Source organism: Aulonocara sp. 'chitande type north' Nkhata Bay, linkage group LG7 (assembly GCF_057382095.1).
Source record: "Aulonocara sp. 'chitande type north' Nkhata Bay isolate Kocher_YH1m ecotype deep benthic linkage group LG7, A_spYH_male_GT1.1, whole genome shotgun sequence".
In the NCBI taxonomy this organism is placed as follows: domain Eukaryota; kingdom Metazoa; phylum Chordata; class Actinopteri; order Cichliformes; family Cichlidae; genus Aulonocara; species Aulonocara sp. 'chitande type north' Nkhata Bay.
The window spans coordinates 38158917-38173140 of NC_141350.1; the positions used below are offsets into that span (position 1 = coordinate 38158917).

The window sequence follows — 14224 nt, forward strand, 5'->3', positions numbered from 1 at the left end:
GATCAAGACACAAAGAAAAAGCTCCGGTTATGGTACCTTTCGGTATATATTGTTTGCACTTGGATTATAGAGGGACATTTCAAGAAACTACTTAGTCTAAGCTGTGGGAATGGAGCAGACAGTGCTATGTGACGCTATGTGACGCACTCAGCTGTATTAAAGCTGCTTGTGTATTCTGTGCACTGTATTTCAGTGTGCAGCCATCACCGTGTTTGTAACTGTGTGTCATCCTGTTCTCTAAATAAAATTGCAATGTGCATGTAGTCCTGTCTTGATAAAAGATATGACATTTCTATCAGCGTGTCGGCTTGTGTGTGTGAGTGACGTCACATGCGGACAAAGGTCCCGTCCTGTGCAGTCTGTGTGGCAGTCTGTCGGCCAGAGAGACAGAGAGGGTGAGAGAGAGAGAGAGAAGGAGAGAGCCGCGCCAGCGCAGAGAGGCACGGAGACGAAGCAGAGAGCGCAAAGGCTTCGATATCTGGGGGGGAAATTAAAACAACTTGCATTTTTGAAAAAAAAAAAACCAGCCAAAAAACAACAAAGCCAAAAAACAAACAAAATCGGGACATAGCGGTGGGAAAATTTGACCGATCTTTCGCTTTTTTCCCCTGCACGGACATAAAATGAAAGGGTTACCTGGCTGCATGTTGGATTTTAAATCTTATATTACACCGCTGCGGCGTTGACTTCAGAGTTGCGCAGGCAGAGTCTGTATGAGTTGTCTGTTGGAGGAATTTTAGACACTCCGGATCAAACTTGAGTTGGACATCCAGGAACCAGTCAGGGAGTAAGCTAAACCACCTACCCACTGCTCTCACTGCATGCAGGACACTGTAAGTATTTGATATCTTATCCTCACTGTTGAGAGATTTCCCCACAATTTAACATTTGTTACATAGAGGGGGTACATGTATAGGTTTATGTGGACCGCTGTCTTACTATGCACATATGCCTAAGAGTGGGCATCTTTTCATAATCAAAAGTATACCTGCCACGTAGACGTGGCGATAGAGCAGTCAGTTCAGATAAAGGCTTTGATGGTATTAGCAGATGCCTGGAGCCCCTCAGCGCACCGTTATTTCAACGGGAGACGCGCAGTTGTGCGTCTATAGAGGATGTGAGAACAGGGACGCGGCTGGAATGAAGGACTTGTTGCGCCAGAACTGGGCTCTTTATCAAACTCTGGGATTGGAACAACACTTGTAAATGGGAGTGAGAGGAAAAAAATAAATGGGCGTTGGGTGTAGGAGTTTATAAAGGCTGACATCTGTTTAGATTTTCCACGCTGATCTCGTTATAGAGAATGTGTTCTTATGATCTTATTTTAGATTTCTTTATCGAATCTCTGCGTCTTCCTCCCCCAAATCAAATCTAAACTCATTCTAACCAGCATCGGTTATTCAAGAGAAAACACTTGTGCTGTCAGTGTGAGTATTACAGATGACCAAACCACCAGCAGCATGTTGAAGCATTTCTTGTAGTGCTGGCGTCTTTCCAAAGAAAACGCCTTGACTCTGTCTTCTGCCGGCAGGCGTCAATCCACCCTACTCAAGCCCTAAAAATCAACTGTAACTGTTACAATTTTAGCAGACTTTAGTAACACCTTCGGGAAACAAAGTGATTTAGTTATTTATCGAACACAAGATAGTTAAGTTTAACTGTATGAATTTAGGGTACACAGGCTTCACCTGTTATGGCAGAGATGGATAGCTCAGAGGTCCAACTTGCAGTCTAAAAGTCAAAAGGAGCAATAATTCCAACATCTTAAGACCAACTGGGATGGAATGCTTGGGTTTTTTTTTTTCATCTGACAGGTTCTGATCAGATGCTGTGTTGTTTGTCGGTTAGTCATAATAAGTCATGCATAACAAACTGGAGATAAATATACATGAAACAGCTCTTGTGGGGACCTTGCTGACTGTTATCGGACAAAAGCACGTCTTAAAAGCTCTGTTTCTGTTATTGGCACTGTGAAACACTCTTAATGGAAAAATCTGAATCTCCCTTGAGACCCGTGGGACTTAATTTAGAACAGGTTTGCTCAAACTTTAACTTGCCCAACAATTAAGCTCAGTTAAGATGTTCTAGATGATATAGGGTGAAATGAAGCCATTGAGTTCTGTCCTTACTTGAGTTTTCTTAGTCAAAACTCCCCATGGCAAATTTCCATTTGAAGATGAACCATTTCACATCTATACAAGAGATAAAAAGGCATAACTGAGTACTTTTATGTTTCCTGAAAGAGCTCTTTTGAGCCACACACATCTGGTTTGTCATCAATCTCCACAGACCTCAGGGATGGATTTCTGTTACCTTAGCCTGGGTCATGCATTCAAATAAACACAGTTGGCTGTGTTCTTGCTTGGAAAGTGACAAAAGACTTCACAGCTGTGTTGCTGATGTGATGCGTTTTACTGGCTCCTTTTAGTTCCTGTTATTGGCAGTTTGCTCATTATATGCCTATTCCTTCTAAAGTATTATTATTGTTTTGAAGAATGTTATACACCCACCAAAAAACCTTGAAACTTGACCAGAAAAGTTTATTAAGTTCATGACCTTCCTTTTTTTTATCAAAGTTTCCACATGCACCCAAGATATGTGATAAGACCGCAGGGTTTCTGTGTCATCAAAGTAAATTTGAACTGATTGAGAAGGCCTGCTGTAAGGGAAAAAAGGTGCTTGATACATGCTGTCACTCCCTTTTGATGTTTCCTGATTAACACTAATTTGGGACTCAAATGGTGTCTCTGTGTCTGAGTGGGTGTGTTTATTTGTGTATTCACAAGAGAGAGTGAGACCACTGCTTACCTACCACCCGCTGTCACAGGTCTCAGGGGGTCTTTGATGCTAAAGAGAGTGATAGGACCATTAGCACTCCTGAAGAGAGATTTCAAATGACTTTGGCTGCATCCACACTAATGCGTTTTTGTTTGAAAACGCATAGTTTTCTCTCCGTTTTGGCCTCCCGTCCACACTGAGACGGCATTTTCCCCAAGGAAAATGCAGCGTTTTGAAAACGCTCTCGAAAACGAATACATTTCAAAACGGAGCTGTCCCTTCACAGTGTAGACACTCGAAAGCGCAGACTTTCTTAAACGATGATGCGTTTTAGTCATGTGACGCAGTCATGTGACCAATTAAACAAAGATAGCGGAGTGCATTGTACAGCAGTTGTTTTGATTGCTCTCAATTTTGACAGCCCTAAAAAAGATTACTATCAGTTTGTACATGCTCCAGATAGCTTTTCTTCAAATTCTTTAATTCTCACTCGCATTTGCGCATGCGCAGGACTGGAACGTAAGCGTTTTCAATGTGGACGCACAACTCTGTGAAAACGACTGAAAACGCTAGTGTGGACGCAGAGCGTTTTCAGACGAAAACGCCGTTTTCAAATCCATCCGGGCTAGTGTGGACGTAGCCTTTGAAGCGACTTTAATCATGGATTCGACATTCTCGACATTTCTTACAGCCTTAAGCAACCAGAATGAAAGATTTCTCTTTAATAGTTTGTTGAATATCGATTTAGTTTTATTTACTTATTTGATGGATAGTGTGGATAAGTTAGATTTTAATCTGATCATAAAAAAACTAAGAAACAGGAGATCAATCCAACAAGCACAGTGGTTCAATTATTGTCATATATACAAAATCTCACATTTTTTGGACATTTCTTTTCTGGGAAATTCTTCAGTAGTGTAGTGAGCCACATAGTTCTTATTTACTGAACTAGGTCAATTTGTTCACTCTCGATATACCTTATTTAAGTCATTCTCAAGTACTTATTTAAAAAACAACAACTGTATAAATCTGCTTTTTTTCATTTAGCATCATCTTATGGTAACAAAAATAACATTTTCAAGTAGCTGCAGCACTCTGTGACACACAAACCAAATTAATTTAGTGCAACATTTTACAACTTACACAGCTACTGTAGAGTGTTGTAAAATTAAGACATAACTCGGGAAGAGAGAAAGTGAGAGATGATAGTGTCATACAACAAGCAGGAAAAAAAAACAGATAAGTGTAAAAGACTTATGATGCCATTGTATTAAAAAACAGTTGATGATGATTTAAAGTGACAGTGTTTGAGTGCTTTTGTTGAATGATACTTTGTCTATATATAGATTTAGATATATATATAGGCCACAAACATTTTTATTTACTAGTCAAGTGCACTTAAAATATGGGTAAAGCAAAGAGGCTCAGAGAAGCACCTCGGGTTCTTAGCCCTTAAAGTTGTTGTTGATAGATTTGATGGGGTTACAGAAACATACTCATCTGAAAGTCATTCCAGAGAAGTTGATTCTTTTGACTTCTGACCTCTTTTATCAAACTAAACAGAACTCCCATTGCAAAGACTTACTGTCTCCCCTGAAGATGACTGCTTTATGTTTCCCGTCATGAGCTTTGACGTCCATCAAAAGCCTGGGTTCTTGAAACATCTGTGTTGTGATTACTGGAACCCTGATTTTTCCTCCCCCTATTCTAAGGAACTGCATTCCACCCATTCTTACTCCATAGGTCCAGATTGTTTCCACATTAATGCAGCAACCTGCATGAATGTGTGAGCAGTTGCTGCAGAAAAGAAATTTCTTCAAGGGCCATTTAAACAGGGAAGTAATTCAAAATAGGCTGTTCACAGCTATAAAAAATATACACAAGATAGAACAAATAGTTATAAATGGTTTTAGAATCACTGATACTCTCTCTGAAGTTATCTTGACTTTTACTTACATACACATGCATTCTTATTAACATGAATTACAGATATTATGCTCCTCAGTGTCTGCACAGTCTTTGAACATTACTGTGAAGTTAATTAATCAAAATTTAAAAAATGATGCAATAAGGACCTTAAATCTAAAATGAATACAGTAGTTGTGATATATTTTATTATCAGTTACTGTCAATAACATAAACAATATCTGAAAATATCTCTCAAACTTCAGCTTGTTCTTGGTTCTGGGATCAAGTAATTATAGCTGTATATCTCATCTTCTGAAAACATTACCTTTGGCTTTTAATAGATAGACTTTGATAGAATTTGCTCATAACTACTTATTTGGAAGCAGTCGTTTGTTTTTCTCAATGTATGTAGCCATTTCTTCTGTTTATCCACAGGGAGGTTTGTTGCCATCTTCTACCTTTACAATTCATTTTTTTACCTTAGATAAATGGAAAAAAGAAATTGTGGTTTTGACAGGAAACTGACAGCTGTCAGATTAACACTACTGTGGTTGCATGGCTACAGTGATACACAATGAATGTTGTTTTGGGAAGTAAATATATTTGATGTTAATGTAGTTACTGTATATTCCAAACGAACTTCAGATAACGTCATGGCATGCTGGAAACATTCATAAATATTTAAAGAAAGCAGATTTGCACAGTTTGGTAAATCTATACACAAACTGCTCACAACTATCAGTGTGTACATATTATTATGCTGTCATCATGTAAGGTATTGTTTTTTCAATCCACAGTTTAGCTGGTGCTAACAGAAAAGAAAATGGACCCAATATTTACCCAGAAAGATTACATGAATTAGGTTAGAATACACAATCACTTGCACAAAGGGTAGATGTGTATTTACTGCAAAGTGTTTTGGATGCATACAGTACATGTTTTGGCTCTCCAAAATATGGAACAGTCATATTATGTTACCACTTTACTTACAAGTTCTTCTTTATTGAGAGGCAGGCTTTAAGGGCTTAAAAGGATAATGGTCAGTGTGACCAAAAGCCAAGTGTTCATCCATGTGATGTTTACATTGTCAGGAGCTCAACCCACAATGGTGCAGTACTGTAGGCTCGTGCTGCCAGACACTGGACCACATCAGTTAGAGATAAACACATTTAGTGGCTCTAATGCTAACATGGTTCAAGACATAGACCCTGCACTTACCACTTATTTCTCTAATGACCACTCATTAACTTCCTTGTAACAGATCATGTGTGGCTTTGAGGCAGAAGACGGTTAAAATCATCTGAAAGGTGTCCGTCATGCATGAAAGAAAGAGGAACTGAGAAACACCATAATGAGGAAATAATTTTTCAACCCAGCACAAATCATGACTCTTTCTGGGGTTCTGTATTAGTATGATTATTTGGTTCTGTACTTCACCACGCTCTTTTTGAAGTGAAACAATGACACTAACCCTTTTTTCAGATGTTACATAGCATTTTAAAGTAGTATAATTCAATGCAGTCGAAGAGTGAAATGCTCTTTTAAAACAATGCAATGAGGTCTTTAGAATATGAGGAGCCCTGCTTATTCAAGACTTTGTATGTAATCAGAAGGAGTTTAAATTGAATTTTGAATTTAACAGGGGGCCAATGAAGAGAAGCTAACATATGAGAAATATTACCTGTCTTTTTTGTTCCTGGTAGTGATACTTTGTACAAAAACTTAATGTTTCATTGTATTTCAAAGGACATATTTTGATTGAAATGACTCCCACATTACTCATAGTGTTACTGGAAGTATCTAATCAGCCAAATAGATGGCAGCAAATCAAACATGCTGACATAGTCAAGATAACCTGCTAAAGTGAGCATCAAAATTGGGAAGAAAGGTCAATGAAGTGACTTTGACTGGTAAATGGCCTGTATCCACCAATTCACACACAGGTGATGGTAAGCTACATTGTAGTCACAGCCACCCGGTGGCGCACTGACATTGGCGAGGCTGCCGGACACTGGCGCCACCGGGCCCTCTGACCACCACCAGTAGGCAACGGGTGAAGTGTCTTGCCCAAGCCGGGGCTCGAACCGGCAACCTTCCGATTACAAGGCAAACTCCCAACTCTTGAGCCACGATCTCCCCACAACGAATGTGGTTGTTGATGTCAGATGAGTTGGTCTGAACATTTCTGAAATTGCTGATTTACTGGGATTTTCCCGCACAACCGTTTCTACTGTTTACAGAAAATGACCCAAGTAAAAGAATATATCCAGTGTGTGGTAGATGACTGAGTTGATAGGAAATGAACAGAAACTCCAATAACCCTTTGTTACAACTGAGATATGAAGATACTCATTTCTGAATGCACAACACATCAAACCTTAAAGGTACCATACCAAATGTCCATCCTGTGTGCTTATAATAGGAACCAGGCCTCCAATTCAAATAAGGCTTACCAAAATTGGACAATAGACGATTGTAAAAATGTTACCTAGTGTGATAAGTCTTAATTTCCCCTGGATCATTTCGATGGTAGGGCCAGACTTTTCTCTTAAAGCCTTTTATGACCATGGTTTACCAATCTTCCAGTAGGATAACACTCCATGCCACAAAGCTCAAATCATTTCAAACAGGTTTCTTGAACATGACAATGAGTTTACTGTACTCAAATAGTTTCCACAGTCACTGGATCTCAATCCAACAGAGCACTTTTGTGATGTGGTGGAATGGGATATTCCCATTATGGATGTGCAGCTGAAAAATCTGTACCAGTTGTGTGATGCTATCATGGTACTTTGGACCAAAATCTCTGAGGAATGTTTCCAGGACCTTGTTGAATCTCAGCCATGAAGGATTAAGGCAGCTTGGAAGACAAAATGGGATCTGGTATCCAATAAAAAAGGTATCCAATGAGCATACACAGATGAAGATACAGACATATGCATACATTTATGCATATGTAAATCTAGATATATACACAAATTAATCATCATTTCAAATTATGACCACATGCACACATTTGTTTTTATTCAGTGCAGTGCATTAATGGTTTTGACAGGCCAGGTTATTAAAGTGATGAATTTGAAGAACACTTTTGAGTCAAACCCTGAAATCTCTGCAGACGACACTGACGCAATCCCATATTGCATCTGAGCTCCGGTGATGTAATTTGTGGAATCTGGCTCTAATAGTGCAATTTCATTAGAGAACATGCCTGTTAATAAAATCCAGAAAAAAAAACCAAACAAAAATAAAAACAAACTGATACATATGGTAGTGACTGTTTAGGTAAAAAAAAAATGTAATCCAGTCATTGTTAAATACTTCAGTTATTATAATAAAACCACTTGTTATAAATGGTTCTTAGACTGTTTTAAATGCATTCATACAACCGTCCATCAATTATTCATCTATTTTAAGCATCTTTTTCTTTCTTTTACAGTTTCTTTTTAAAATATATCTTAAACCACTGTAAGAAGGAGGATTTTTAATAGCAGATTCCCCTTTTTATGCCTTCTAGCATAAAGATTTGCTCTACCTAAACATGTGGGACAGATGAGAAAGATCTTAAAGTTAATAATTTGAGTTACATGACAGTTCCAAAATGAAAAGCTGCATTATATGCCACCACATAGATAATAACTAGTGAGTTGGATTTTGGTTGTCACTAGACTTTCCAAAGCTATGATCCCTGTGAGAATTTATAGCCAAATTAAAACAGCTTTTATATGTTATTTATGATTCTGCTCATTATTTAGAAATAACAAATTGCTGTCAGTGGCTTTGGAAAAACCGAAAGCCACTGTGAAACCGAGCCGCCTCTCTCTATGTAATTTAGAAGTTAACTCCTTCTCCTTGTGAAATGAAACATTATTTTGTCAGTGCATCCAGGAGTAACCGTTCCCAATGTGCTTCTGTTGGTGGTGTGATGAAACGCTGCTCCTTGAAATGCCTGAAATATGATTTTTCATCTTTTAAAATGCACTATTTGTTTATTTATTTTACTGCCATAATGTTTTGGTAGAAAATTCTGTTCAATATTATGTATAGTATACTCGATATATTTAGCCTATCACTGTTTAGTGTGGTTTTTGTCACTAAAGAATATTGTGTATGTTTGAAGCTCCTACATTTTCTAAATGCATTCATATCACTACCAGAGAGCTCTTTTTGAGATAAAAAAAAAAAAAGCAACAATTAAAGCAAGCCAACAATGTTGGTTATGTATTTCACTACTGAATTGCATTCTTGTTTATTTATGCAATTGTGGTGCTTGATTACACTAATAGTCCTACAAAGGTGTAGTATTCTATTCTATTCTATTCTATTCTATTCTATTCCAGTATAATGACCATTTGGGGCCATGTGTGCTGTGATGGAAGTGGTTCGAAGGGTATCATACTCTGATGAGCTGTGAATCAGCCGGTCACGCCTGCAGTCACTCATGACTCAACACAGGCTCTCAATCCAATCCTTGTTCCGAGTTCTGTCGGTACGCAGCAACTGTTTGAGTGTATGTGCAAGTGTGTGCGTGTGTGTGTGGTTTGTAATGATAAAGATAAAGTTAGAGAATGAAAGCCTATGTGGCTGAGTGTTTGTGTGCATGCTAGCTTGTAGAAGCCCTGCGTCTCTGCTTTCTGGGGTGGGAGAGATGGAAACAATGGTCACATTGTGTGGAGAGTTGGCAAAGATGGGAGGAGGGAGCTGGAGGAAAAGACGCAGGCAACAGGAGAGGAAATCTGAGAAGAAAAAGATTGCAGAAGATGAGCACAAGGGCAAAGAGGAGAGGGGGACACAGAGGTGGAAAGAGAAAAGGAAAGAGATTTGGAGGTGAGGGATGGAAGAACCGTGGGAAGTTATGAGACTTTTTGGTTTCAGTTTCATGTTTGAGTTGAACATGGATTAAACACACATTTAAAATTCCCAATAATCAAGCTGCAATCAAATATTTCCTATAGATAATCTAAAATGCATTGAAATGTAGAAAAAAATACTTTTTGAACACATTTGAAGTACATTTCCAAACATATGGGTAGCCTTGCATAGTGATTCATACCATATACCATGATACATAGTATGAAATAAAATTCCTCCATTTTAGTCATTTTTGATCAATATGTAGTTGTTACATCCTGTGAGGCTGTGGGAGTGTGTGGGGTGTTTGCCCGCTCTCCCCGCCTCTTCCTCTCTTGCCACTCCTACCCCCTCTGTCTCTCTCACTCTCCACTCTCCCCAGGACACAGCTGCTTTTGATTAGCCTCGTTTGCCACCTGACTCCAGTCAGCAATCACCTCTGAGGCTATTTAAACTGGGGATGAGTGGTGAGCAGGGTGTTTTTTTTTTTCCCTCTGTGGTGCGACACGGTTTTTGTGCTAGTTTTGGACAGACAGCCGCCTTCTGACTAGTGAGTAGATGGGCTTGTGGGCCCTGAGAGTGTCTCCCTGTGTTAAGGAGTAGGGTAGGAAGTGTGGGAAGTGCCTCCCATTTTTGTTTAGTAGTCTACTTGTCTTTTGTTGCTGCGAGTGTTTCCTTTGTTTCTTTGGCATTATTGGTAAAACGGCATTGCCGGCTCTTTAAGTTAATGTCGTTTGTAATAAACCTATATCATTTGTAATAAAACTATATTAATACAGAACAACTCTGTCTGTTTTCCTTTTCATTCTGTTTCTGGACTCATTTGTTACTGGTCCCCTCACTCGCATGCCTAGACCCCTTCGGGGGGAACGTAACAATGTGGGGGCTCGTCCGGGATCTGAATGGAAGGAACAGCAATTGAGTTTTAGGGAGTTGTTTGCCGGTGGCCTGTTTAGTTGTATGGTATCTGCTGCGCTCTCTCTCCAGTTAGCAAAGGGGAGTGTCTAGCTGAGCGTAAGCTCCTCTTTCAGGCACTCATTTTTTATTTTGCCTTTATTATTTTCGGAGTAATCCCGGGTGGGGATTAGTTCTCTGTCGGGGGTAGGCTTGTCGGTGCTTTGTGCACTTGATGCTTAGCCTTTAAAGTTGCCTTGAGCCTGGTACACTCCAGAAGCTAACTAGGCTGAAATTTTAGTAGGTAGGTCTGGGGAGAGGGTCGGTGGTATTTTTATTTATTGGTTAACCTGCGGCCACACATTTCCCACCTGAGTTTTGGAGGTGGTGTTTCTTTGTTGTTATTGTTAGCCTCAGGTAGTTTTTGTTTTAGATTTAATGGCTACCTTTGATATTGCTGTGTTTAAGGAAAACCCCTCGCTTGGGATAGTGGCCTTGCCAGTGTCTGCCAGTCCACTTGAGCATGGTGTAGCATCTCAGCCTGTTCCGCAGGTGGCAGCTCAAGCTGTAGGTCCATTGGTGTCTACACCTGTTGCTCAGGGGCTGCCTGAGGACAAAGCCATGACATTGCCTCGCTTCGAACCTCTCTCCATTGAATCAAGTGTAGGCTGGAAGCAGGATGCTAAGCTCCGTGTACGCCTGGCTCGTCTCCAGTTGGAAAAGGAGGATCGTGAGAGGGAGTTCCAGCTAAAGGAGTTGGAGCTTAGGCATTTAGACGCAGAGCTTGCCAGAGCCAGGGAGGTCGAACTGAAAAAGGTGGAGGTGGAGGCGGAGACAGCTGTTAAGTTGCGACAGCTGGAACTCCGGCAGGCTTCTCTTCCTCCGACTGCCTCCATTCGTCAGGCAGACACACCATTTGATGTAGGGAAAAATAGTCGTCTGGTTCCGGTGTTCCATGACACTGAGGTCGACAGCTACTTCGAGTCGTTTGAACGAATAGCCACGGCCTTGCACTGGCCACGGGATTCGTGGGCCATTTTGCTCCAATGTAAGCTGGTAGGTAAGGCTCAAGAAGTTTGTTCCTCATTGTCAGCTGAGGACAGCTTGGACTATGACAAGCTGAAAATTGCTATCCTGCTGGCTTATGAGCTGGTCCCAGAAGCCTATAGGCAGCGTTTCCGGGGGTTGAAAAGGGGACAGGGTCAGTCTTATCTTGATTTCGCCAGGGGAAAAAGGTGTTCTTTTTGATCGGTGGTGTGCCTGCAAAGCCACTGACCTGGCTTCGATCCGGGAACTAATGCTCATAGAGGAATTTAAGAACTGCATTGCTGAGCGCATCGCAGTATATATTAATGAACAGAAGGTTTCCTCGCTACAGCAGGCTGCGACACTGGCTGATGAGTTCACGCTCGTCCATAAAACCAGTGTCAGTAGGTATGACCGGCGCGATGCCCCAGTGAAGGCTAGCAAGGTGCCAGTTGCACCGCACCCAAAGAGTGAGGTATTTGGGTTTCGTCCCAAGGCAGACCGAAAGTGTTTTTTCTGTTTTTAAGTCTGGCCACTTGATCGCAGATTGTGACGCTTATAAACGGAAACAGTCTCGACTTCACGTAAACCAAAAGGGGTCAGGCTGATTAAAACCATGCCTCCTGTCAGTAGGCCCCCCTCCCCTGAGACCCCGGATGAGTGTTTTAAGCCCTTCATTTTTAAGGGGACAGTTTCGCTTTCTGGTAAGACCGAGGATAAGCGTGAAGTGACCATTCTGCGTGATACTGGTGGTTCACAGTCCCTCATACTAGCTAGTGTGCTTGAATTTAATGAGAAGTCTGACTGTGACTCTAGCATCATCGTAAGAGGTGTTGGGATGAGTTTTGTGCCTGCTCCCCTCCATCGTATTTGGGTACAGAGTGAGCTGGTGAGTGGTTCCTTCTCAGTGGGTGTGCGGCCTTCTTTCCCAATTAATGGGGTGGATTTTATAATGGGAAATGGTATCGTGGGCACTTGTGAAGGCTCAGAAAGAAGACCCTTCATTAGTTAAGTGTTTTACCGCTGCAGCTCAGGATAAGGGTGGTGAGGGGAGCAAGAAGCAGACATTTTTCGTTTGGGAAGGTTTATTGATGCGCAAGTGGACCCCAAGGCCTGGAGAAGACTGGAGCGCAGTGCGGCAGATGGTGGTTCCGACAAGTCTGCGGCGGCATGTGCTACAGTTAGCACATGATCATGCATGGTCAGGTCATTTGGGTGTCACTAAAATGTATGACCGTATACTGCAGCATTTCTTTTGGCCGGCAATGAAAGCAGATGTAGTGCAGTTTTGTAACACCTGTCACACTTGCCAGCTTGTGGGTAAACCGAACCAGACGGTGCCCCCCGCCCCTCTACGTCCTATCCCTGCTGTCGGTGAACCATTTGAGCATATCCTGGTAGACTGTGTTGGCCCCTTTCCAAAGACGCGGGCAGGGAATCAGTTCTTGTTAACCATAATGTGTGTGTCCACTCGATTCCCCGAGGCAATTCCGCTGTGGAGAATCACTACAGCAAGCATTACCAAAGCACTAGTCAAATTCTTTACCACCTTTGGCCTCCCGAAAACTGTGCAGACAGATCAGGGTACCAATTTCATGTCCAGGGATTTTAAACAGACTTTACAGTCCTTTGGAGTTTCTCATTCTGTGTGTAGTGCTTATCACCGAGAGTCACAAGGTGCACTTGAGCGGTGGCATCAAACTCTCAAAGCAATGTTGAGTAAATATTGCCATGACACAGGAAAAAGCTGGGATGAAGTGTGTAGTCTTTTGTATTGTTCGCTATACGTGATGCGAAGCAGGAGTCTTTGGGGTTCAGCCCAGCTACCCTGGTGTTTGGACATGATGTGCGGGGTCCACTAAAGGTGCTGAAGGAGAGTTTTCTCAGCGGTTGTGTGCCTAAAACTAATGTGGTGGAGTTTATAAAAACATGCAAGGACAGGTGCCAACGGGCTACTTTGTTAGCAAAAGAGGCTCTCTGTGTATCCTAGGCAAACATGAAAAAAACTATTTGATCAAAAAGCAGTGGAAAGACAGTTCCAGCCTGGGGACAAAGTTCTTGTGTTGCTGCCTGTGCCTACTTCTGCCCTCATGGCTCGTTTCTCAGGCCCCTATGTGATAGTGAAAAAAGTGTCTGACACCAACTATATTCTCAACACCCCAGAACACAGAAGGAAGACTCGCCTATGCCATGTTAACATGTTGAAACCATACCATACCAGAGACACCAGCATGACAGAATCACCAGACACTGCTGGGACAGCTGTCCCTGGTTCAGTCCCTGTTACCCTGCCAAGTGTAGAAGTTAAGGGTGATGATGATCTGGGTACCCTTTCTGAGGGACAGCAATGTGGGCGGTTGTCAAATTCTGTTTTTTTTTTTTTTTTAGCTAAGGCCGAGGCCAACCTGTCTCACCTTCCTCAGTCCCAGTGTAAAGATGTACTTGACTTGTTGCACTCCTACCCGTCTCTCTTTAGTGACGTACCCTCACGTACCAATGTTTGTGAGCATGACAGTGATGTTGGAGACGCAGCCCCAATCAAGCAGCATGCATACCGTTGCCCCATCGCCAAACGTGAGGTGATGAAAAAGGAAGTTGAGTACTTAGTAGAAAACGGCTTGGCACAACCTAGTTGTAGCCCCTGGAGCTCCCCATGTCTACTAACGCCTAAGTCTGATGGCACACCCCGTTTCTGCACAGATTATCGGAAGGTAAACGCTGTAACGGTCTGACTCTTTTCCGCTTCCTCGTATGGAAGACTGCATCG

At 41.6% G+C, this 14224-nt stretch overlaps 1 protein-coding gene across 1 annotated transcript in view; it reads left to right on the forward strand.

The window, feature by feature from the left end:
* Positions 1-368: 368 nt before the first annotated feature.
* lpar1 (lysophosphatidic acid receptor 1) overlaps positions 369-14224 on the forward strand; it is a 42607-nt gene continuing 28751 nt past the window's right edge. Inside the window, exon 1 of the mRNA XM_086300289.1 lies at positions 369-833. The gene's annotated coding sequence lies outside the window, so the exon portion shown is untranslated. The remainder of the gene's footprint in view (positions 834-14224) is intronic.